The sequence below is a fragment of the Amblyomma maculatum genome, unplaced genomic scaffold (assembly GCF_055883805.1).
Source record: "Amblyomma maculatum isolate TAMU_Amacu unplaced genomic scaffold, ASM5588380v1 scaffold_15, whole genome shotgun sequence".
In the NCBI taxonomy this organism is placed as follows: Eukaryota; Metazoa; Arthropoda; class Arachnida; order Ixodida; family Ixodidae; genus Amblyomma; species Amblyomma maculatum.
The window spans coordinates 11,468,086-11,493,615 of record NW_028146740.1 but is presented as its reverse complement, the minus strand read 5'-3'; the positions used below and the strand labels follow the sequence as shown (position 1 = coordinate 11,493,615).

The 25,530-nt window shown below is 47.9% G+C and overlaps 1 protein-coding gene across 1 annotated transcript in view; it reads left to right on the top strand.

The window, feature by feature from the left end:
- LOC146172039 (acid phosphatase type 7) overlaps window positions 1-25,530 on the top strand; it is a 374,339-nt gene that overhangs the window by 183,225 nt on the left and 165,584 nt on the right. The window lies entirely within an intron of this gene.

Below are 25,530 nucleotides of genomic sequence, written 5' to 3'. Positions count from 1 at the left end.
CAGATCTCCTTATGTGTTGAAGGCCTCGCCTTCAAAAAATGGGTCCGCGATGGTCTCACTCAACGAGTGACAAATCCAGGCGCTACTGCGCTGCAAACAGGCTGTCTATGCGCGCGACAATAGAACACCAACGATAAAGCATACCGAGGGTCAAGGCTTTACGCGGCGAGACAAAACACACTGTGGAGCGAATATGGAGAACAATAGGGCCAAAGCGCGAACGGCGGCACAAGAAACATTGCTCCTCGCGTGGAGCAACTCACGCAAATGCGCCTAAGTCATTCTTGCAGTCTGTTTTCATCTTCTCGCAGATCTTCGTATCGTCGTCCGTGCACATTCCGCTGGCCCTTGATGCACGCTGGCCGCCCCACGCTGGTCTCTCCCACCGGGCACACAAGCCACGTGCCTTGCTTCTGAAGCGCTTATCCACCTTCGTTTCCCCTGCGGATAACATTCCGCCCCACGATTATCAACTCGATCATGCGTACTCGCGCTGCCCGGGAAAGCACTAATGCAAACAAAAAAAAAAAGCGCGCGCGGTTTGAAGCAATAAAAGGGGCCACTGGGCACCACACTCCCCCCCCCCTCCCATCTCAAGACGAGACACCTCCCAAGACGTCAACCAAGGAAAAAAAGAAGGGGACTGGGAGGAGTACAAAAACAATGTTCCTGCTGACGAGCTGCTCGCTTGAAGGCATCCAGTGGGTTGGAGACATTCAGCAGACGATGACCCAGGTGGCTCACATCTGGTAGGCCGAGTGCCTCTAAGTACTTTCTGCCCGTTCGTAGTACATTCTGAGGTCGGCAACGTTGACTGGTCCGGTCTCCCGTCCACCCTGCACATGACGAAGCGTGTAAGCGAGCCGCGAAAAACGAAAGGGCCAGTCCACCGAGGAGCGAAAGTGGCAGCAAACCCTTTTGCGGCATGACTTACTGGGTGAGTGCGGCGGAGTACTTTATCCCCAACCTCGAACTGTAAAGGACGCCTGCCCTTGTACTGGCCTCAATGCTCCAGGCGAGTGAGGTCCAAGTTCTCCCTGGCCTCCTTTAGGGTTCCAGCGAGACGACTGGAGAGATCCTGGGTGAACCTGGAATAACTGCGAGCCTGTAATTCACACGGATGTGGAAAGACATGCTACTTAGGAAACCGGAGCTCATGTCCGTGGAGAAAAACTGCCGGCGTAAAGCCCGCTGGCCTCCATTAATCATCCGTCAAATCATTCGCGAAGAGCGGAGTCGACTCTTACCATCGGCAACGCAGCCGCAGGTTGCGTCACTAGAGCACCGCGTTCGTGAGGAAGTCCAGCGAATCACCGCAGTGGAACCATAATGGCCGGTTGTTCGCAGTCGCCCTTCCGGGGGCTTGGAGGTCGTTGGTAGGCTTGGCGGGGCGGTTGTCAAGCCGCCAAGGGACGGCTTTCAAAGCAGCGCCTTCCCGGCTTTCAAAGCCGCCAAGGGGCCGCTTTCAGAACAGGGCGGTAGCGTCGAGGGCTTGTGAAAGTCACACCGAGGCGAAGGGCGACGTAATGCAGCAGCGTAGTGTATAGCTGTTGCTTCTTGTGCTGGAGCCATCGCTTGAGGAACGCCCGAAGCTTGCTGTACTTCCTCACGAACGCGGTGCTTGAGTGACGCAACCTGCGGCTGCGTCACTCAAGCACCGCGTTCGTGAGGATATCTATTCTGAGGGTATCGTAGCGGCTGTATTGAAATGAAAAATTTGCCTGACATACTTAGACGAAGTTGTTGCCTTCTCTGCAAAACTTTGAAGACCATTTGAGAAGGCTTCGAATAGTGCTTGACACAGTCAAGTTGTCTGGTTTAACGTTGAAATCAGAGAAGTGTCGCTTCTCCTACGAAGAGATGTTTCTGGGTCATAAGTTAGCAAGGAAGGAGTTCGCCCCGACCCACAGAAAAGAACTGCGATTGCACAGTTTCCACAGCCCGGTGACAAGAAAGCTGTACGCCGATTCCTATAACTTTGCGCGTATTACCGACGATCTGCAAGGACTTATCGCTCCTCGCCGAACCTTTAACGCAGCTTACAAATTCAGACGTGCTTTTCACTGGTAATTACCGCAAGTGGAAACCTTCTAGGAACTTAAGCTCTACCTACAGTCCCCTCCTGTCCTAGGCCACTTTGATGAGAACGCCGAGACTGAGGTACACACCGACGTGAGCAGTGTGGGTCTAGGCGTCGTTCTCGTTTAGAAGAATGCCGTACAGGAAAACGTAATCGCCTACTCTAGCAGGTTCCTCTCAAACGTCGAAGCCAATTACTACAAGACCGAAAAGTGGTGCCCCGCTATCATCTGCGCCACCTCAAAGTTCCGTCCGTACTTATACGGTCGACCATTCAAGGTAGTAAGCGATCATTATGCGCTCAGTTAGATCGCCAATTTGAAAGATCTCTCCGGCCGCCTTGCTCAGTGGAGCTCTCGTTTCCAGAAATTCGACATCCCAGTGGTCAACATATCTGGTCGCAAGCATTCCGACGCAGACTACTTGTCCCGAGCCCCTGGGGACGCGCCTCCACAAGACGACGATGATGCCTTCTGGGACCGATAAGCACCAGCAGTTTGGCTCAACAGCATCAGCCGGACCCTGAAATGAAGAAGCTGGCAAGGATTTAGAAGGAAAAATCTCTTTTCCTCCTGTTGTGTTCAGATGTCAGTCGTCGTCCATCGCACTGCGCAATGACAGCCTCGTGAAGAACTTCGCGCCCAACAAGACCACAAACCACCTTGTATCGCATAAGGAACTCCGAAAGGAAATTTTGTAGGCGTTCCACGATGAGCCAGCAGCAGGGCATCTCGGAATGACACGCATGTTGCATCAGATCCAAGAGAGGTAATAATGGCCATGGTTACCTGCCGGCGTTGCCCATTACGTGAAAACGTGCCATGAGTGCCATCGACGGAATACACCCCGGATCTGACCAGCTGGGCTACCCCCATACCCCATACCATCCCCGACAAAACCCTTTAAATAAATTGGGATGGACCCAAGTAGCACGACATCAATGGACCGCCACCAGCCCAATTTTTGGGGAAACCAGTCCCAATATTGGGGCCAATAATGGTGTTTCATTGGGGTGCTTACCCGTGCCCAGATTTGATCCAATCTACTAGACTGGCTTTCCTACAATGACCACCAATGGGAGACTAGGATACTTATTGACATGCAGCCTCACTCAACGGCTACCCAATATCTTTCACCCAAGCATACCCACTGGCTCCTATATAACGTACATCCAGCCACTCTCACTGGCTATCCAATGCTTACAACCAAGCTTACTCACTGGCGTTTAATAACTGCTATCCAGCTAGGCTTATCGGCTGCCCAACATTGCCCACCCAAGCTTTGCATCATTGCCATCCAGGAAATCCCGTTGTTCTTTAATGTTTTTTGTGGCTATTTTTTGATGTGATGAGTGTTACGGCGCAGAGGCAGCTAAGGCCATCACGCGACAAACACGAGATTCAGTTTGTTTTTGTGCAGGTATTTGACATGCTGCTAATAATATATATATATACAGCATCCTGAAAGTATACATGCATTCACACAAAAAAGCCAGAATTGTTCGTTTCATGGATATTTATTAGGTGCGCACGTGGTACAGAGTGAAAAAAAAGACAATAGGCAGAATTCTTTCAGACTTCCAGGACTTCAACTCTAGTTAGGTCCATTGACAAGGTGTGAGCAGATCCGAGGTTGTAGGAAGACGCCGCATTACAGGCAGCTTCAGGTGTCTACCAAGCCAGCATCTCTAGCATGCGCCTTTTGCTCTCGGGTTTAAAGACAGCAGCTTTCAGTAGCATTGCAGATATATGCTCAAGCAGCTTGCATGTCACCATCTCACTTTCATACAAACATCTCCAAGCGAAAACAAAAATGAGGGGCAATAATATGCTGAATTGTTCTTTTTTAGTACAGCTTGGGCAAGCTGTTCATGAGCAGTAAAATTTGCCACTGCTACAAAATGAGTTTGTACAAGTCAGTGTGTTGAAATTGGAGTTCATGAAGAGTGTATCTTTTTTATTTGTGCAATAGAGTTGAAGCAAAAGCTTTTCTTACTCTCGGAGTACGTAAACAGCAGATGAGCACATTCTGTTAACCCTAATTATCATGTGCCAATGACTGCCAAAATGATTATTTCCAGTTAATACGCCGCCGAGAAAAACTGACCACCATGTATACGCAGTGCCTGGTGTCATCGATGGTACCGGAACCATGGAAGAATGCAAACATTATTTTCATTCATAAGAAAGGGGACTCTAAGGACCTTAAAAATTACAGACCAATCAGCTTACTGTTTGTTACGTAAAAGGTACTTACTAAGGTAATCGCTAATAGAATCAGAACAACCTTAGACTTCAATCAAGCAAAGGATCAAGCAGGGTTTCGGAAATGGTACTCTACTATCGAACATATCCATACCATCAATCAGGTGATAGAAAAATTCTCGGAATATAACCAGCCCTTATACTTAGCATTCATTGATTACGAAAAAGCATTTGATTCAGTTGAAACCTCGGCGGTGATGCAGGCATTGCGAAATCAGGGGGTAGACGAGCCGTACGTGAAAGTCCTGGAAGATATATACAGTGACCGCAAAGCAACCATAGTTCTACATAAAGAAAGTAACAAAATTCCTATAAACAAAGGTGTTAGGCAAGGAGACACAATCTCCACAGTACTATTCACAGCTTGCTTAGAGGAAGTATTCAGAGACTTGGAATGGGAGCAGTTAGGGATAAAGGTAGATGGAGAATACCTCAGTAATCTGCGATTAGCTGATGACATTGCCTTGCTAAGCAACTCGGGAGATGAACTACAAATAATGATTGATGACGTAGACAGGAAAAGTATAAAGGTAGGCTTGAAAATCAATATGCAGAAGACTAAGGTAATGTTCAACAGCCTCGGGAAGGAACAGCAGTTTACATTAGGTAGCGAAGTACTGGAAGTAGTAGGCGAATATATCTACTTAGGACAGGTAATAACCGCAGATCCGGACCATTAAAAGGAAATAACAAGAAGAATAAGATTGGGATGGAGCGCATTTGGCAAGCACTCGCAGATTATGTCTAGCAGCTTACCGGTATCGCTAAAGAGGAAAGTATATAACAGTTGCATCTTACCTGCACTCACCTATGGCGCTGAAACGTGGAGGCTAACCAAGAGAGTTCTACTTAAGTTGAGGACAACCCAGAGGGCTATGGAACGAAAAATGGTAGGGGTAACATTAAGAGATAGGAAGCGTGCAGAGTGGGTCAGAGAAATAACTCAAGTTACCGACATTCTAGTGGAAATTAAGAAGAAGAAATGGACATGGGCAGGACATGTAGTGCGAAGAGAGTATAACCGATGGTCGCTTAGGGTAACAAACTGGATTCCAAGGGAAGGAAAGCGTAGCAGGGGACGGCAGAAAGTTAGGTGGGCGGATGAGATTAAGAAGTTCGCAGGGGTCAAGTGGATGCAGCTCGCACAGAACCGGGTTATGTGGAGAAATATGGGAGAGGCCTTCGCCCTGCAGTTGGTATAGTCAGGCTGATGATGATGATGAATACGCCGCACTGTATAAGAAATGGATATCTTACCGGTCGTCCAGCACAGCCGTGCATGCAGCGTCAACCGAAGCAGCCCAAGAGGAAATTGGCACGCATAGGTTCGTCCTCAAAACTGACCGTGCCACATCGACCACTGTATGCCAAAATGTATTCAACGTAGCTATACTAAGGCAGCTATACTAACAGGATCATGTCAATCAATGCATGTGCAATGTTGGCGAGCCCATCGCAGCTGCCCATAAAATATCGACCTATAACCCATTGAGAAAACATCTCAACTAATAGTAAAATATTGGCCATCGTATGGCAGTAAATATTTGCAGTTGACAGGCCATCAATGATGGCAAGAGAATGTTGATTAACCTATGCAAAGATGTATGGTATTTTGGCAAGCCGTTACACTTCGTCAGGCAACATCGACCACTGCAATTGCAGATATACAATGCTGGGAAGCCTAGACGACTGGCGGGAGAACATTGACCAATGTATGCCAAGATACATTCGATGCTGACAAGCAATCAATACTGGCATTGCAATACTCACCAATTATGCCATAATAGGTGCAATGCTGGCCAGTCGCCACTGCTCATCGGGCAATATTGCCCACTAGAACCAACAAGTATACATTGTTGAGAAGCCACTAAGACCGGTGGGATAACATTAACCAATATTTGCCAAGATATATTAAATGTGGACAAGACAGCAATACTGACAGGACAATATTTATTATTTTATGCCATCATCGACCATTTTATCTGCAGATATACACAATGTTGGGAAGCCGTCACGATTGGCAGGGGGATATTGACCAATGTATATCAAGATATATTCGATGTTAACAAGCCGCCAATAGTGGCTGGACAATATTTACCAATGGATGCCATGCTATGTTCAATGTAGGCCAGTGGCCACCACTCGTTGGGCAATATTGGCCACTGGAACTGAAGATGCATACAATGTTGGCAGGCCACTAAGACTGGTGGGATGATATTGGCCAAAGAATGCCAAGCTTGATTCAACGTCGACAAGCCATATATATACTGGCAGGAAAATATTTATTTATTTATTAGCAATACCTCAGATGCCCCAGGAATGGGGTATTACATGAGGGATGGGCTGCTATTTCATTTGAAAATAGATTCGATGGCTGCCTTGAATTGAGATGGATTGGAGGGCTGCACGAAGTCGACTGGCACATTGTTCAGTCCCGAACAGTTTTTACGAAGAACGAGCGAAGATGAGCTGTAGTTTGCGCTGGGGGAGGGTACACAACTTTGGGATGGCTGGTGCAGTTTGAGAAGCGATGAGCTGGTAATATCACTGAAACATCAAGTGGTGTGTGATAAAATTTATGAAAAAGGCAAAGCCTAAAGATGCAACGTCTCAAATCGAGATTAATAAGGTGAGCCTTAGATTTAAGAGCAGTTACGTTGGAGTGATAAAAATAGTCTGAAAGAATAAATCTTGCTGCGGGATTTTGAACTGATTCGAGGATGGTACAAAGGTTAGCTTGATGAGGGTCCCAGATTGAGCATGCATATTCTAGCTTAGATCGAACGAACGTTTACTCTAGTGCTTTACTCGAGGCAGGGGCGAGGCACAAGTTTCGACGGAGGCAAACAAGAGTGCGATTGGCTTTGTGAGCAATGTTCTTTACATGGGCAGACCAATTAAGCGTGTTAGAAATTGTGATGCCAAGGTATTTGTATGACTGCACAGATGAAATTTCGGAGCCACAGATGATATACTTGGAGGTTTGATAGTGCTGTTGTCGATGAAAAGAGGGTAATGACGTTTTATTCGTGTTTAAAGACATTAGCCATTTGTCGCACCAGGCTTCAACGCGTTTAAGGTATTCTTGAAGAATGCGAGAATCGGAACTGTTATGGATGGGACGGTAGATGACGCAATCATCTGCAAATAGGCGGATGTTAGAAACAATGTTACTAGGCAGATCATTAATGTAGATTAGGAAGAGCAAGAAGCCAAGGGTCCAATGTATGCCATGATTCGCGAATTATGGGCAAGGCATTACCGATGGCTGGGTAATATTGGCCATCATATATCATTGTGTATACAATTTTGGCAACAATTCTATACGCAAAGTCATTATTGCCCGTTGATATCCCATGAATGCCAACCATGGGGGAACATATATATCACTGGTTTAAGACTGGTGAATGTTATCGCATAGCTGTGCCATTATTGGTAGTGCATTGGCAACGCCGGGCCACTGGTGAACCAGACGTCGCGAATCAATTTCCAACATCGGGCCGGTCGCATGTGTTACCTTGGGATCTCCGCGGCAGCTTTCTAACTTCATCTGCGGGTAACAAGTGGACCATCATGACCACTGGCAGCCTTACCCGCTACGCTGAAGCGAAAGCACTACCTTATGGTACCACGGCAAAATCCGCCAAGATCTTCGTCGAGCGCATTCTACTGCGACATGGCGCTCATGAGGTATTCATCACGGACAGGGGAATACCATTTACGGCAGAGCTCACGCAAGCCACCTTGACCTAGTCATGCAAGCCACCGACATACAACAGCATACGTGATGTTAGCCTATAACACAGCCATCCAGAAGACAACGAGAGCGACCCCGTTTAAGCTTGTGTATGGCAGGGAATCCACGACCATGCTAGACGCAATACTGCCGCACGTAATGGACGAGTGAGAAACTGGACGTCGCCACCCACCTTCAACGCGAGGAAGCGCGACGACTCGCCCGGCTGCGCATAAAGACCAGCAAAGAACCAATGCCCGACGTTACGACTTCTGAGCACAAGCCGGAAGATCAAATCTGGGTTTAGACGCCGATTCGCCGGCGCGGACTGAGGAAAAAGCTTTTACGCCGACACTTCGGCCCGCACAATGTGCTTCACCGAGCTCGTTCCCGACGGCGCGACCGTATCTCAGCAGCACCGAGTGCACCCATAGAGTGTGCATGTTGCACACCTTAAGCCGTATTACGCGCGCCAAAGGCTCTTAATGTTTACTTCAGTATGTTGATGATAATTCATATCTGCTTATTTTAAATCTTTAGTTCAATCTTTATTTGTTCTTTTTCTACAGCCGCTGCCATGCGGCCTTATCATTGTGATTCTAGCACGCGGATCGATTCTGTATTCCGTGTTTATTCATGCTGGTTATCTCGAGACGAGGCTTAATCATTTTCTTTGCGTCCGGACTCTCCGGCAGGAATCTCCAAGATTCCTGCCGCTCGCTTGGACTTCTCAATGTTTCAGGTCAGGCTAGTCCCCTTTGTCGGCTTTATCTAGATCTTTCCTCATCCTCATCATCATCAGTCTGACTATATCCACTGCAGGGCGAAGGCCTCTCCCATGTTTCTCCAATTAACCCGGTTCTGTTCTGGCTTCATCCGCTTGACCCCTGCGAACCTCTTAAACTCTTCCGCCCCCCTAACTTTCTGCCGCCCCCTGCTACGCTTTCCTTCCCTTGGAATCCAACCTGTTGCCCTAAGCGACCATCGGTTATCTTCTCTTCGCACTACATGTCCAGCCCATGCCCATGTTTTCTTCTTAATTTCCATTATAGTGTCAGTAACTTGAGTTATTTCTATATATATTGTTTTACTGGGGTTTGACGTCGGAGCGCTGCACAGGTATAGGAGGCAGAGAACTCAGCTGGTGAACGGCTGCGAGTACGGGCACGGGCACGAGAGTCTCCTCGTCTTTCTCAACTTCCTTTTGTCCTTTCTTCATCTATGTGTTTTCCTCGTCTTCGGGATTGCTACATTTCCCCCGGTACAGCCGAAGCCCCCCTGGGCGAGGGAGTTAGTCGTTCCCACGGGATTGGCACGGCTTCATCCGGACGACAGGAGCGAGTTCCTTTGTAGCTGAGCGACGACCCCTTGTGGTCATGCGTGCGTTTCGTAATTCAAGTCACTGACGTGGTCGAGGACAACGTAAGGGCCAGCGTAATGCGCCAACATTTTCTGGGCTAAACCACGTTTTCGTAGAGGTCGCCAAAGCCATACTAAGTCTCCAGGTGCGTAAGACACATGGCGATGCTGTCTGTCGTACAGAGCTTTGGAACGCTCTTGCGAAGCCAGAATCCACAAACGGGCGAGACGGCGAGCTTCTTCGGCCCGACAAAGAGTTTCGGCGATGCAAGGTTCGTCATGGACGGAATAGGGAAGAATCGCGTCGAGGGAATACTGAGGTTCATGGGCATAAAGAGGTAAAAACGGGCTGTAGCCGGCCGTCTCATGCGTTGCAGTGTTGAAGGCAAACGTTATAAATGGCAGTATTGTATCCCAGTTCTTGTGGTCTGATGCAATGTACATAGAGAGCATGTTGACGAGTGTGCGGTTGGTGCGCTCCGTCAAACCGTTGGTTTGAGGGTAATGTGGGGTGGTGTGTCGAAAATGTGACGATACAAACGGAGAAGCTCTTCCACGACACCTGCCGTAAACTGCCCACCTCGATCACTGATTATCACTCGCGGAGGTCCATGGCGCAGGATGACGGAACGGAGCAAGAACAGGGACACGTGGTGAGCGGTGGCTTTCAAGAGCGGCCGTTTCGCAGTTGCGGGCGAGATAGTCGGCAGAAACCACGATCCAGCGATTTCCATCTGAAGATTTCGGGACCCATAAGGTCGGGAAGGGACCCATAAGGTCGATTCCAACTTTCTCAAATGCACCATGTGGTGAAGTCACAGGATGCAGCAGGCCCTGTGGCGTGCATGTAGGACGCTTGTGCCGTTGGAATTCAGTGCAGCTCACCACATATCGTTCAGTCGTCTGGCGCATCTTCGGCCAATAAAACCTGTCGCGGGCACGGTGGAGGGCTCGTGCAGAGCCCAGGTGACCGGAAGTGGGGTCGTCGTGCATTGCACGCAGAATGCACGAGCGGTAACTCTCGGGAACCACAAGTAAAAATTTCGTGCCGGTGCTGCAATAAGTCTTTTTGTACAGAAGGCCATCACGGAGACAGAATGGGCTGGGAGCTGTGGAATCACGCGCAGCCGCAAGCAGTGGCTCAAGGCTTATGTCGGTCTCTTGCGCAGTCCGCAGAACCGAAGCGTCAGGAAACTCGGGAACAACGGAGGAGATGTAGTGATCGAAGTCAGCAGAGTCACATTCGGCCGTGGGAAGGAGGAGACGTGATAGGCAGTCTGCGTCGGCGTGTTTGCGACCACTCTTGTACGAGACAGTGAAGTCGTATTCCTGCAGACGAAGGACCAAGCGGGCCAGACGATCAGATGGATCACGAAGGTTGACGAGCCAACACAGGGCATGGTGGTCCGTCACAACCGTGAAATGGCATCCATATAGTTAGCACTGAAACCGCTGAACAGCGAAAACTACAGCGAGGCACTCTTGCTCACTAACAGCGTAGTTACGCTCAGGTTTGCTGAGGGAACGGCTTGCATACGCAACTACATGCCCTCCGGTTGCCGAACGTTGCACAAGCACAGCCCCAACACCGATCCCACTTGCATCAGTATGCACTTCCGTCGGAGCGGAGGGGTTGAAGTGCCGTAGTATGGGATGGGGGACGTGAGCAGAAACTTAGCCGGTGGAAAGACGCGTCACAATCTGAGGTCCAGTCGAAAGGGACGTCCTTTTGTAGAAGGGACATCAGAGGGTAAGCGACGTCGGCAAACCTTTGGATGAATCGTCGAAACTGCGGAGCTCCTTTTAGTTCTGGGGTCTTTCAAATGCTGCAACTGCTGCAGTCTTCTGTGGATCTGGCCGAACTCCATCGCGGTCAACGAGATGTCCGAGTACCAGCGCTTGACGCTCTCCAAAACGGCACTTTTTAGAATTCAGGAAAAGTCCAGTCTTCTGCAGGAAATCTAAAACAATAGCTAGTCGCGTGTTATGTTCTGTAAAAGTCCGGCCAAAAATAACAACGTCGTCTAAATAGCACATGTAGAATTCCCACTTGAGGCCAGTCAGTACTGTGTCCATAAATCTTTTAAAAGTGGCCGGCGCATTACAAAGGCCGAAGGGCATCACATTGAATTCAAATAGGCCGTCTGGAGTAACAACTGCAGTTTTTTCTTTGTCAGAGGGGTCCATCAGAATCTGCAAATACCCCGTTCGCAAATCAACCGAAGAGAAATAAGATGCAGAGAAAAAGCCATCTAAGGCATCGTCGATGCGCGAGAGAGGATACACATCCTTTTTAGTGATGGAGTTGAGGCGGCGGTAGTCGATGCAGAACCTCCATGTTCCGTCCTTTTTTTTTTACTAATATCACGGGAGCAGCCCAAGTACTGGAGAACTCCTGAATTACGCCCCTGTTCAACATGTTTTTAACTTGCTCGGTGATCACCTTGCGCTTTGACGGCGTCACGCGGTACGGCTTTTGGCGTATCGGATGGGCAGATCGCGTGCTAATCCTGTGGCGTGCGCGCGACAACGGAAAACGTTGAGAGCTGTCGGATTGCGCGAAATCAAAGAGGGACATGTGCTGGGACAATAGGTTCTTCAACATCTGTCGTTGTACGGTGTTCAATGATGCGCTGATCATCGCAAGAAGCTTCTTATCAGCAGGTGAGGCAGTGACGGGGTTATCAAAGGAAGAAGTAAGGAGAGTCACATAATTCGGGAGAGCTGCGCTACATGAAGCTAGCTTAGAGCCAGCTGGAAAACCAACCGGTTCCGGGGAGCAATTTATAGTCCACACTCCGGTACGGCCCTCTTTTACGCAAACCAAACAATGCGGCACTAATACATTTTTCTTCACCCGCTGTAAATAACAGGCGCCACAGTAACCTCAAGACAGTCATTAATAAAACACCTGAACGCACACTGCAGAATGTGGCGGTACGACGATTTCATCACAGACACACAAAACGTCTTCATAATTTGACGTCTCTCCCAAAAGTTTACGAGGAAGCGAACCACTAACACTTAGCTCTCCAGTTCGACAATCAACTGTAGCGCCGCACATACGCAGGAAGTCAATTCCCAAGATTACATCGTGAGTGGATCGGGGCAGTACTGCAAATTCCGCGGGAAATACTGTACCCCCCAACGAATCTTTAACGCTTCATACCACAACCGGACACAATAACTCTCCACTTACTCCATAAAAATTAGCAGTTTTGTCCCAAAGAAACATAACTTTGTTCTTCAAAAGGTTCTTAAAATCTAAACTCATTACCGAGACAGTAGCAACAGTGTCTACCAACGCCATCGTAGGTAAGCCATCAACAAGCACATTAACCTTGTTCTTTAACATGCACACAGACGGAGGAAAATAATGTAGCAGCGCACATTGTCCAGCGACCTCACTTCCATTGGCCGCGCTGGCTAGTTTTCCTGCGTTGGCGGTGGAGATCGGCGCCGTGGTGACGGGGAACGGCGCACACGAAATGAGGGAGGTGGTGTGACACTACGGTCAGACGCTGGAGATTGGCTGCGAAGTCCTTCGTTTTGAAAACGGCCCCTTTGGGATGGATGTTCTAGCCGATAGCTGTCGATGTAGGGCTGGACGGTTCGTCGGTTCGATGCCGTCGCAGGATTCTTGAACTGTGCGCGTCGATTGCAGTAGTGGGAAATGTGACCCGCGACACCACACCGGTAGCACACGGGCATAGGGTGATCAAACAGCTGCGCTTCAGTGGACTCTTGAGAGGTAGGACGCGACGGATATTGAAATGTAGGTTCCGGGTCGACGTACCTTTCCCGCGGTAGGCGCGGTGTACGGTTTGAGTAGGACCGAGTGTCTCTGCGCTGATGAAAGAATTGCCGGTAAATCTGCTTCGGCCTTGGTCGCGGGGTGCCCAGGTCTTCGCGGAAGGCGAAGTCGGTGTCATTGGCTGGTGTATAGCTGGACGTTGGTGGACACATACGAGCATAGGCTGGAAAAGCGTATGCTTCATCCGCAAAGCCAGAGGGCGGCCGGGCAAGCAGCTCACGTTGGGAAATTTCATCCCTTACGATTTCACGAATGACGCACAGGAGACTTGGGGATGGAGATTCTTCGACGCTGGCCATGGTAGTGACATTTGCCAGTCGCCCAAACTTAGGTGTAATGCGGCGTGTTTTGACGGCCTCGAATGTCCGGCAGTGTCGAATAACGTCGGTGACTGAACTCAAGTTGTCTTTGGCAATGAGGAAGTGGTAGACGTCTTCTGCAGTGCCCTTGAGCAGATAGCCTACCTTGTCTTCCTCGGTCATCCGACTGTCGACGGTCTTGCATAATTTAAGCACTGCCTCGATGTACGTTATGCAAGTCTCGCCTGCTGTCTGGGCTCTTTGAGAAAGCATCTGCTCAGCCTGCCTCCTCTTTGCAGTCAGGTCGCCAAAACATTTTTGATAGCTTCCACAAAGCCCTCCCAAGTGGTCAGAGAGTATTCGTGGTTCTCGTACCACATCAAGGCGGTCTGCGTTAAGAAGAATACCACATTCGCTAGTTTCGCCGCCGAATCCCAGCGGTTGAAGCGGCTCACACGTTAAAAGTGAGTGAGTCACTCATCAACAGCTTCCCCTGCTTGACCGGCAAAAGAATGAGGCTCTCGAAGCGGCCGCGTCGCATTTGAGGCAGTGGTTGGTACATCACCAGACGGGGACAGAATGCTTCGCGATGTTCGAGACTGCTCAGTTGGCTGCTGCATTCTCAGAGGAATGGGAGGAAGACCAGTGAGGCGACGGCTCCGGCGAAGCTCCAGCGATTGAGGATGCGTCGTGAGGGTATTCGTACCCAGCACCTCCACCAAGTTGTTGCGACGGGGGTTTGACGCCGGAGCGCTGCACAGGTATAGGAGGCAGAGAACTCAGTTGGTGAACGGCTGCGAGTCCGGGCATGGGCACGAGTCTCCTCGTCTTTCTCAACTTCCTTTTGTCCTTTCTTCATCTATGTGTTTTCCTCGTCTTCGGGATTGCTACAATATATATATATATATATATATATATATATATATATATATATATATAGTATGGAGCCCTGTACAACGCCAGGGCTCCATACTAAGGCCCCTCCTTCTCTTTAAATATATATATATATATATATATATATATATATATATATATATATATATATATATATATATATATATATATATATATATATATATATTTAATCAGGTGATAGAATCAGGTGATATATATATAAATCAGGTGATAGAAAAAAAAAAAGAAAAAATGCTCGGAATATAACCAGCCCTTATACATAGCATTCATTGATTACGAAAAAGCATTTGACTCAGATGAAACCTCGGCGGTGATGCAGGCATTGCGAAATCAGGGGGTAGACGAGCCGTACGTGAAAGTGCTGGAAGATATATATAGTGGCTGCACAGCAACCATAGTTCTACATAAAGAAAGCAACAAAATTCCCATAAAGAAAGGTGTTAGGCAAGGAGACACAATCTCCCCAGTACTATTCACAGCTTGTTTAGAGGAAGTATTCAGAGACTTGGAATGGGAGCAGTTAGGGATAAGGGTAGATGGAGAATACCTCAGTAATCTGCGATTTGCTGATGACATTGCCTTGCTAAGCAACTCGGGAGATGAACTGCAAATAATGATTGATGACCTAGACAGGAAAAGTAGAAAGGTAGGCTTGAAAATCAATATGCAGAAGACTAAGGTAATGTTCAACAGCCTCGGGAAGGAACAGGAGTTTACATTAGGTAGCGAAATAATGGAAGTAGTAGGCGAATATATCTACTTAGGACAGGTAGTAACCGCAGATCCGGATCATGAAAAGGAAATAACAAGAAGAATAAGATTGGGATGGAGCGCATTTGGCAAGCACTCGCAGATTATGACTAGCAGCTTACCGGTATCGCTCAAGAGGAAAGTATACAACAGTTGCATCTTGCCTGTACTCACCTATGGGGCTGAAACGTGGAGGCTAACCAAGAGAGTTCTACTTAAGTTGAGGACAACCCAGAGGGCTATGGAACGAAAAATGGTAGGGGTAACATTAAGAGATAGAAAGCGTGCAGAGTGGGTCAGAGAAATAACTCAAGTTAACGACATTCTAGTGGAAATTAAGAAGAAGAAATGGACATGGGCAGGACATGTAGTGCGAAGAGAGGATAACCGATGGTCGCTGAGGGTAACAAACTGGATTCCAAGGGAAGGAAAGCGTAGCAGGGGGCGGCAGAAAGTTAGGTGGGCGGATGAGATTAAGAAGTTCGCAGGGGTCAAGTGGATGCAGCTAGCACAGAACCGGGTTAAGTGGAGAGTTATGGGAGAGGCCTTCGCCCTGCAGTGGATATAATCAGGCTGATGATGATGATGATGATGATGATGATGGTGATGATGATATTTAAGGAGAAGGAGGGGCCTTAGTATGGAGCCCTGGCGTTGTACAGATATAACAGAGGAATAAGGAGATCAACATGTAATAGCGTGTACAAACTGTTTTTAATTAGTGAGAGAGCTGCAAATCCAATGATAACCAGAAAACATTAAGATTTAGATACCAGAATTTCAGAATGATTCATTTGAGGGGAGCTTTATCAGGGTCTTTTAGAAATCGAGGTAGATAGCGTCAGTCGGAATGTTAAGGTATGCTGGCGCTTACGTCGTTAGTGCATGGAACCAACTGCGTGTTGCAAAAAATCGTTTAGAAAGCCATGTCGGTCACGGTGAAAAAACTTGACAGTCATTAGGAATTTTTTTCCTGAGAGAAGTTGAAGTGTTCTATTAGTTTTGAAGTTATGCAGGTGATAGATAGAGGACGATAATTATGAGAAAGTGATTGTCACGCGCTCGCTAATCACCGGAGGTCATCTCCGAGACATGACAAAAAGCGCGGTGGTCGTTCGATGCCCGGCGTAGCCGGTAAGCAAACGTGGAGAATGAGACGAAGACGCGTTGACTTCAAACAATAATAAGTATAGACGTTTATAGGCTCAGAATAAGGAATACACAAAACATTTAGAAGGCAGCAAATAACATTCTAAAAGGCAATGGCACGAGTCAAGAAACAATCGAATTAAATACTCCAAATTACGTGTAATGGGTCATGCTTTTCCTTCAGGGAAGTAACAATTCAAGTAATAGCAAGGGAAAGTAAGTTCAGAGCAGCTTCGTACATACAATTGACCGGGGAACGCGGCAGCAGTCCATCACTGGGACGACGCAGACTGGCGGCACTCGAAGGCGATGGTCCTTCCGGTGCAGCTTGCGGCGGCGCTCGGGTACGCCCCGGGAGCACACGGCAGCTCGGGTTTCCTTCTTCGGGAGGGAACTGGGCAGACTGACTTCGGGGCCTCGGTGGCTCGTTTTTAAACCCTTGTCGACGATGCCTTGTGCGCAGGGTTGGAGTCCGAAACAAAACACACACTTAGAGCGCAGAAAGTATTTCTCTCACAGAGGAAGGCGCACGTAGACACACGACACTTTAGCACTGCATGGCAGCAATCTTAGGTTTGAAAAACATAACGCACAACAAAAATAACAGTCACGTACGACCCCAACTTCGGTTCTTCTGGGCGTCACGTTTCCAGGGAAAAAGAATATAGGGATATACAAAGGAAGCTCTATACTTTGGACGTAGTAGGGATGTCTTTGAGTGGGCAACGTACGACACAGGCAGCACGTACTCTTCTGCTCGAGCATGGAGAGAGTTGGAGCTAACACAGGGAAGCTATACTGTTCCGAGGCAACGTGCACGTTCACGCTCTTGCGCGTTCGACCGACGGTCAGATATACAGGTCCCGTGAACATATGGGGTTTACAGAACAACACTTCCGCGTGTGTATAAATTCAACATGGGCACAATAATGGATACCGCCTATTCTGTGACACGGGCCCCACTTTCGGAATATTATCGCATAATATTCTAGACACATAGAAGGCGGCACACGGGCCTATATTATACACAAGTAAGACAAACATATCCGTTATATAAAACTAGCACATACGTCAACCTACACGTATGATACAGCATTTGAATGTCAATACAGTGAATATCATGCGAAAGAATCTGTAGCCTGCTAAGATAATCGGCTCCCACACTTTCCTTGTCCTTTATATGCTCGATTCTGAACTGATACTCTTGGAGCAAGCTCCAGCGCAGGACCCTGCTGTTTAGTTGCTTGGCCCGCTGCATGTAGCTCAGTGGTTCGTGGTCCGTTTGAACAAAGAAGAGCACCCCGTACAGGTAGGTGGAAAACTTCTGAACCTCCCAAACCAATACCAAGCACTCTCGATTGTGCTGTATGCTGCTTCCCTGGGAAGCAACTTTCTACTAGCGTAAGCCACTTGGTGAAGTGCCCCGCCATGCTTCTTCATTAGCACCACGCCGAGGCTGGTGTCAGAGGCGTCCGTGCGCAGCACGAACTGCTTGGAAAAGTCTGGGAGTCGTAGTATGGGAGGGGTCGAAACTCGCCGCTTGAGTTCTTCAAAGGCTTTCTGGTGGACCGGGGTCCACTTTACGACGTTGCTCTCACCCTTCCTCGTGAGCTGAGTGAGGGGTTCGCTTATTCGAGCATAGTCTGGAATGAAGTCGCGGTAAAATCTACTCAAACCGAGGAATGTTCTTACCTGACGCTTTGTTCGAGAGGTTGGTGCCACCTGAATCTTCTCCAGCGTTTACCTAAGTGGAGCCAGTTCACCTCTACCGATGCGATGCCTGAGGAACACGATGTTTTTCATCCCGAACTCGCATTTGCTGGGTCGCACTGTCAGACCGGCTGCTTGGATCCTTCCAAACAGCTGTCTTAGCGAAGAGAGATGCTCTTCCCACGTAGTACTGGCAACCAGGACATCGTCTTCCCACGTAGTACTGGCAACCAGGACATCGTCATTATAGTGTTGTACTTCCGGAAGTCCTTCCACAACTCTCTGCATCAACTTGGAAAATACTGAGGGGGTTGTCTTTATGCCAAAAGGCATAAAACAAAATTGGAAGAGTCCCGCAGTTGTTGAAAACGCAGGTTTGGGCTTGGATTCTTCGGTCAACGGAATTTGCCAATATCCTTTGACGAAGTCCGCCTTGGAGAAGTATTTCTTCTCTCCGGCTGTAGCGAAGACCGCGTCAGCTCTGGGCATGGGTTCCGAAGCGGCGACCAAGACGTCATTAAGGCACCGGAAATCGATGCAAAGCCGGTTCGTGCCGTCCGGTTTCTTCACCAAAATGACTGGAGAATTGTTAGGGGACTGCGATTTCTCGATTATTGCGAGTTTCTCCATCTGCTGCACCTCTCTTTCGACATCTTGTCTCGTCGCGAATGGAAGGGGATATTGCCTTACGTGCACCGGAGTGCTGGTGGTGAGCTCTAAACGACATTCCGCCCAGTCCGGCTTTCCCGGAACATCAGAGAAAATGCGAGCGTGTTCTGAAATTACATTTCGAAGCTGCTGTCGTTCATCCATCATCAAGCTATCAGAAAGCTTCACGTCTTCTTCACCCTCTGTCTTCTGACAAGCCGGAATAGGAATAGCCCGATCGCTGTCCGATTCAGTGATGCCGCAGACCGCGTGGCATAGCCTTTCTCTTGGCTGGCTTTCTCGCTACTCGTATCTTTTAAGTAGGCTGGCATGAAACATCTTTCTCCCTCCTGCTGTCTAGATTGCGTAGTGTGCTTCACCTTTCTTTTCCTTGATCTCGAAGAGCCCCATCCACTGAAGTAATAGCCTGTTGCTGTCGGTAGCCAGCAAAATCAGGACCTTGTCTCCAGGATCGAACGTCCTTTCTTTGGTCTTTTGCGCGCCAAAATGCCCGGCCATTATTCCGCGGTGGCGTTTTGGGACAACCAGCTGACTCAGCATCTGCCTAGTTTTCTCTGTGTAGCTTCTGTATATTACCCATCTTCCCGCCTGAATTCTATATTGCGCTCCGCGTCCCGGCACGTGAGCTTCTTTCCAATTTGGGAAACACAAGGCTCGAGCGACTTGTCCTCTGCTTGTTGATCCGCGTAACTCTTTCCTTTCGGCTCCTCCGCGACATCGGGCGTTTTGAGCGCTTGGAACTCTTTTGGTTGCTTCCTGGTTTGTGCGCGAGTTACAACTGCTGCTACAGCTTCCTTGTCGACGGGCTCGCTACAAACTGGTTCTTCAACCACCTTCTTCGAATCATCAGGTGCCCTTACTCCTCTATATTTCCCAGAATTAAGTCGTAAAGAGGTTCCTCCAAGGAGAGAGCGGTAATGATCCCCGAAAAATACGGGTTGTCAACCTCAACCCGCGCCTCGGGCAGCATTTTCGCTGTTCCGTCGACTAGGTTACAGGCCTGCTCTTTCAACTAGTGGAGGAGCTCTTTCCTCGTGATGGCTGTATTGCATCCGGTATCCCGTAATACGGAAATTTCTTTATCTTCATACGTGCCCGCCCCCACCGGCAGTCCTTCGACCAGAAACTTTCGTCGCGTCATCATAACTACATTCATGACAGGAATTCTCTCCCCGTTTCTGAGCTCCACATAGTCGTCGCGAATGCTTTCCCGATTTACTTCCCAGGCGGGCGAGTAAACACATGACGCCTGTGTCCTATCGTTTAGCGCTGCACGGCACGCGTCCATACATACATAGCATACATACATACATACATAGCATTCATTGATTACGAAAAAGCATTCGACTCAGTTGAAACCTCGGTGGTGATGCAGGCATTGCGAAATCAGGGGGTAGACGAGCCGTACGTGAAAGTGCTGGAAGATATATATAGTGGCTGCACAGTAACCATAGTTCTGCATAAAGTAACAAAATTCGCATAAAAAAGGTGTTAGGCAAGGAGTCACAATATCCCCAGTACTATTCACAGCTTGTTTAGAGGAAGTATTCAGAGACTTGGAATGGGAGTAGTTAGGGATAAGGTTAGATGGAGAATACCTCAGTAATCTGCGATTTGCTGATGACATTGCCTTGCTAAGCAACTCGGAGGATGAATTGCAAATAATGATTGATGACCTAGACAGGAAAAGTAGAGAGGTAGGCTTGAAAATCAATATGCAGAAGACTAAGGTAATGTTCAACAGCCTCGGGAAGGAACAGCAGTTTACATTAGGTAGCGAAATACTGGAAGTAGTAGGCGAATATGTCTACTTAGGACAGGTAGTAACCGCAGATCCGGACCACGAAAAGGAAATAACAAGAAGAATACGATTGGGACGGAGCGCATTTGGCAAGCACTCGCAGATTAGGACTAGCAGCTTACCGGTATCGCTCAAGAGGAAAGTATACAACAGTTGCATCTTGCCTGTACTCACCTATGGGGCTGAAACGTGGAGGCTAACCAAGAGAGTTCTACTTAAGTTGAGGACAACCCAGAGGGCTATGGAACGAAAAATGGTAGGGGTAACATTAAGAGATAGAAAGCGTGCAGAGTGGGTCAGAGAAATAACTCAAGTTACCGACATTCTAGTAGAAATTAAGAAGAAGAAATGGACATGGGCAGGACATGTAGTGCGAAGAGAGGATAACCGATGGTCGCTGAGGGTAACAAACTGGATTCCAAGGGACGGAAAGCGTAGCAGGGGGCGGCAGAAAGTTAGGTGGGCGGATGAGATTGAGAAGTTCGCAGGGGTCAAGTGGATGCAGCTAGCAAAGAACCGGTTTAGTTGGAGAAATATGGGAGAGGCCTTCGCCCTGCAGTGCGTATAATCAGGCTGATAATTATGATGATGATGATGGCACGCGTCCGCCTTGTGAACTATTCGCCCGCACTTGAAGCAGGTGGGGCTGTAGTTGTTAGTGGCGTGAGTCCGGCATTGTGAAGCCTGATGCCCAGTGCGGATGCAACGATAACATCGGGGAGCTGTCCTATGACTAACCTGATTTATTGTCTGCCTCGGGCCTCCCGGTACCAACTGGGCCGTCTTTATTTGATTGGTGGGATTTAGACTTCCCTGAGCCTCTAAAAATTGGTCAGCTAAATCCAGCATCTCTTCAAGCGATTTCGCCTTTCTTTCCTTCAGGTACAGCGCCATGTGGGAATGACATCCATTCAGAAACTTTTCCCTAATCAGGAGCTCTCGCAAGTCTTTGAATTCCGTTTTCGTACATGACAGCTCGATCCAGCGAACAAAATAGTGGCTGAGACGAGCTGAGAACAGAGCTGCGGGTTCTCCATCTGCCGGTTTTGCGGAAATTAATTTGTCTCTGAAGCCGTCCGCCGTGAAAAGAAATCTCTTCAAAAGGGCCGTTTTAACTGTGATGTTGTAGGCTACATCCCGCGGTGGCAAACGCCGATAAACGCTGAGTGGTTCTCCACTCAAACAAGTAGCCAGAACCGTCGACCACTGGCTCTCTGGCCACTTCTGATCTTTCGCAAGGCTTTCAAAATGTCTTATGCATGCGTCTAAATCATCCATTTTTCTCGTCAAATGGGATAAGGAGTTTACTTGCGTTTAGCTTTAGTTCACCCTTTTCTCGGCTTCCTTCCTTTTCTCTGGTCTCCTTCTCCAGTTGCTGGCACTGTATTCTCAAACGCATCATCTCAATCTGACGTTCGTCAGTTCCTTTGCGGCCGTACGCTCTTCCTCCGCTGCCTGTCTAGCAAACGCTCGCTCCTCACGCTGCTTATCCTCTACCCATTTCCTAAGCTCAGTGCCACTCAAGCCAAGCTGGCTACCCATCGGCATCAACTTTTCAAAATCCATGCATCTATCTACGGAACCACTTCCAACAATTCAAATAGAAGCTCGCCACAAAAAAATCCTGTTCATGCACAACACTCCTCCAATCTACGGAGGCACACCTCAAGAATCAACACGTCTCTCTTTCCATTTGCCACGTTCCCTTTGCATCGAACGTCCTGTTCGCGGACGCCAGTTTAATTGTCGCGCGCTCGCTAATCACCGGAGGTCATCACCAAGATATGACAAAAAGCGCGGTGGTCGTTCGATGCCCGGCGTAGCCGGTAAGCAAACGTGGAGAATGAGACGAAGACGCGTTGACTTGAAACAACAATAAGAAGACGTGTATAAGCTCAGAACGAGGAATACACAAAACATTTAGAGTGCAGCAATTAACATTCTAAAAGGCAACGACACGAGTGAAGAAACAATCGAATTAAATACTCGGAATTATGTGTACAGGGTCGTGCTTTTTCGGGATGGAAGTAACAATTCAAGTAACAGCAAGGAAAATAAAGTTCAGAGCAGTTTCGAATATACAATTGACCGGGTAACACGGTGACAGTCCATGACTGGGACGACGCAGACAGGCGGCACTCGAAGGCGACGGTCCTTCCGATGCAGCTTGCGGCGGCGCTCGGGTACGCCCCTTGAGCACACGGCAGCTCGGGTTTTCTTCTTCGGGAGCGAACTGGGCGGACTGACTTTGGGGCCTCGGCGGCTCTTTTTTAAACCCTTGTCGACGATGCCTTGTGCGCAGGGTCGGAGTCCGAAACAAAACACACACTTAGAGGGCAAAAGTTGTTCACTCACAGTGGAAGGCGCACGTAGACACACCACACTTTAGCACTCCATGACCGCCCATCATAGGTTTGAAAAACATAACGCATAACAAAAACAACAGTCACGTACGCCCCCAACTTCAGTTTCTCTGGGGGCCACATTCAGGGAAATAAGCATATACGGAAATACAAAGGAAGCTCTATACTTTGGGCGTAGTGTCTTTGAGTGGGCAACGTACGACGCAGGCAGCACTCTTCTGCTCGAGCATGGAGAGAGTTGGAGCTGTACCGATGCAACGTGCACGTACGCATTCTTGCGCGCCCGACTGATGGTCACATATACAGGTTCCGTAAACATATGGGGTTTACAGAACAGCAATTCCGCGTGTGTATAAAGGCAACATGGGGAAATTAATTTATGCCGCCTATTCTGTGACAATGATGGGCAAATGTTTTTTTCGGTACCGGAATGTCCTTGCCTGTTTTCCAGTCGTGGGGTATTACACCTGATAAAAGTGATTGCTGGAAAATATAAGCCAAAATAACGATGGCTGTATGTTTCGTGTTTTTCCATATTTTAGCATTGAATCCATCGTTGCCAGCCGATGATGTTAACTTGAAAGAGTCTATTAATTTGTCAATACTGTTAGCCCCAAAGGTGACATCCGGCATAGCTGTGAAGTTAAAGTACAGAAAATAGGGAAGTTGTTCATTTGGTTTATGAGTTAAAAGATAGGTAAGAGTTAAAATCAAAAGTGCCGCGACAACGCGATCCACGATCTGATTATTTTCGTCAACGCACACTGTGAAATTTTTTACCTTGTTGGGTTGATACATTTCCAGAACTTACGTGGGTTGGTACGAAAGATATCGGGTAAAAAGAAGTCCCCGAAAAAAAATGTCCCCGAAAGAAGCGTCCCCGGAAAAGATGTCCCTATTTTCGAAGTAGGACAAAATGTTCCCGAACGGGAACAGGAGTCTGCGCTATAGGACGTAGGCAGCGTTTCCCCGTGGCGAGCTGCAATAATGAATGATGTATGTTAACTTCATTACAGTTGTTCCACCTCTCGGCGTGGAAGTGACCTCGAACATCGAACTGATGCGGGCGTTCATAACAAAAAAAAAAATTATGGAAGCGATAATACAGTGACAGCGCTTCGTATTCACTTTGTGAGGAAAAGGCGAGCTGACCACCGGCTTTACCGGACCAGAAGCTTGGAGCGATGTTTTAGGGTGGCCATGGTGCACGACCGGTTAAGCCTTGTCCCGCTTACACCATCATTACCCTTATCGCGATGCTATACCGTCATCAGAAAAATGTTTGAACCTCGTCACCAGAAGGTCTGGCAGGCAAATCTAGAGACGCGTTCGTCTTTGGGTGGTTCCCCGAGACTACCACGTGCCGTTCAGCAGGTACCTTTCTCAGTGGCCAACATTACAAAGCCGATTAGACCTGTATTAATGATTGCTTAACGAGCTGATCAGTTCAGAACCACGCAACGTATGAAGAGCCAGATGGCTCTTTCACCGTGCTTTTACGCAGTGCTTGTAAATATATCGGGCGCCCTGAGGACACAGGTTTCAAATGATTACATTTAACCCCAAAGCCAAGAAATAATGGCATAAAATGTGTATCATTATGTTTTTTTTTTTTTTTTTCGTGGGAGGTCCGGATGAAGCCATTCATGGGAACAATTTTTGCCTTGGGGACGTTTTTTCCTAGTTACCGCTTCTTCAGGGGCCGTTGCTGCGGCGGACGTTTTATCCGGGGCCGTATCTTCCGGGTACCTTTTTTTCCGGGGACGTTTTTACCTACACCCGGACGTAAAGTATGCAAACAAAACTACAGCAATACAGCAGGTAATGACTCAGAACATTATGGTGTTCGTTTAAGGGAACCATTACCTTGGAACACACACATAGATTCAATTTAAAGCTTGCCTTGGATCTTAGAAAAGCTTTTGGATGTTCCTGTAGGATTAGCGACAGGATTCGTTAAAGTATCTATGTATTGTGAGCTAATTGTTCTAATTTTATCTTATTGTGCACTACTCTGGGGCGCCATAACTTCGAGTAATTATCAGAAGCTCTCGATTTTGTAAAAGAAAGGCATAGGAGGAAACTTATGAACATCTCCCCAATACTAAAAGCCCAATGTACTCAAACCCAGCCGGGTCTCCATATGTCGCTTGCTACAGCATATCCTTAGCAATAGGCTGTTTTCCATGTTTTACTTCCGCCTTCCTAGTTAACTCCTTCAGGAATAACAGAAATCTGGTCTCTAACACAAGTGCAAACTAGGGAAAGCAGAAAGCTAGATTAGCAGATTCCAGCTTTTCTCATTAACGCACCACTAAATTTCCTGTTTCATCTCGTAATTAATTGCAAGCTTCAGAAATAAAAAGCGAAAATACAATCTAATCTACATTAATTATCTTTTTTTGTTGTGCCTTTAGTCAATGCGTATCTATCTTCTGGCATTGTACAAATTTTGTTCACTATTTTTGTGTAATATTTATAGTTTGCTTTGAGAATGTAAGGTAGTTTACATTCATGCATGTAGTTCCTGCGCTTTGATTCTGTCCCATGTTACTGTAATGTCCCTTTAATTTTTATTTTCTATGTCACGCACTCTTAGGCCTTACCAGGGAAGTGTTGCGA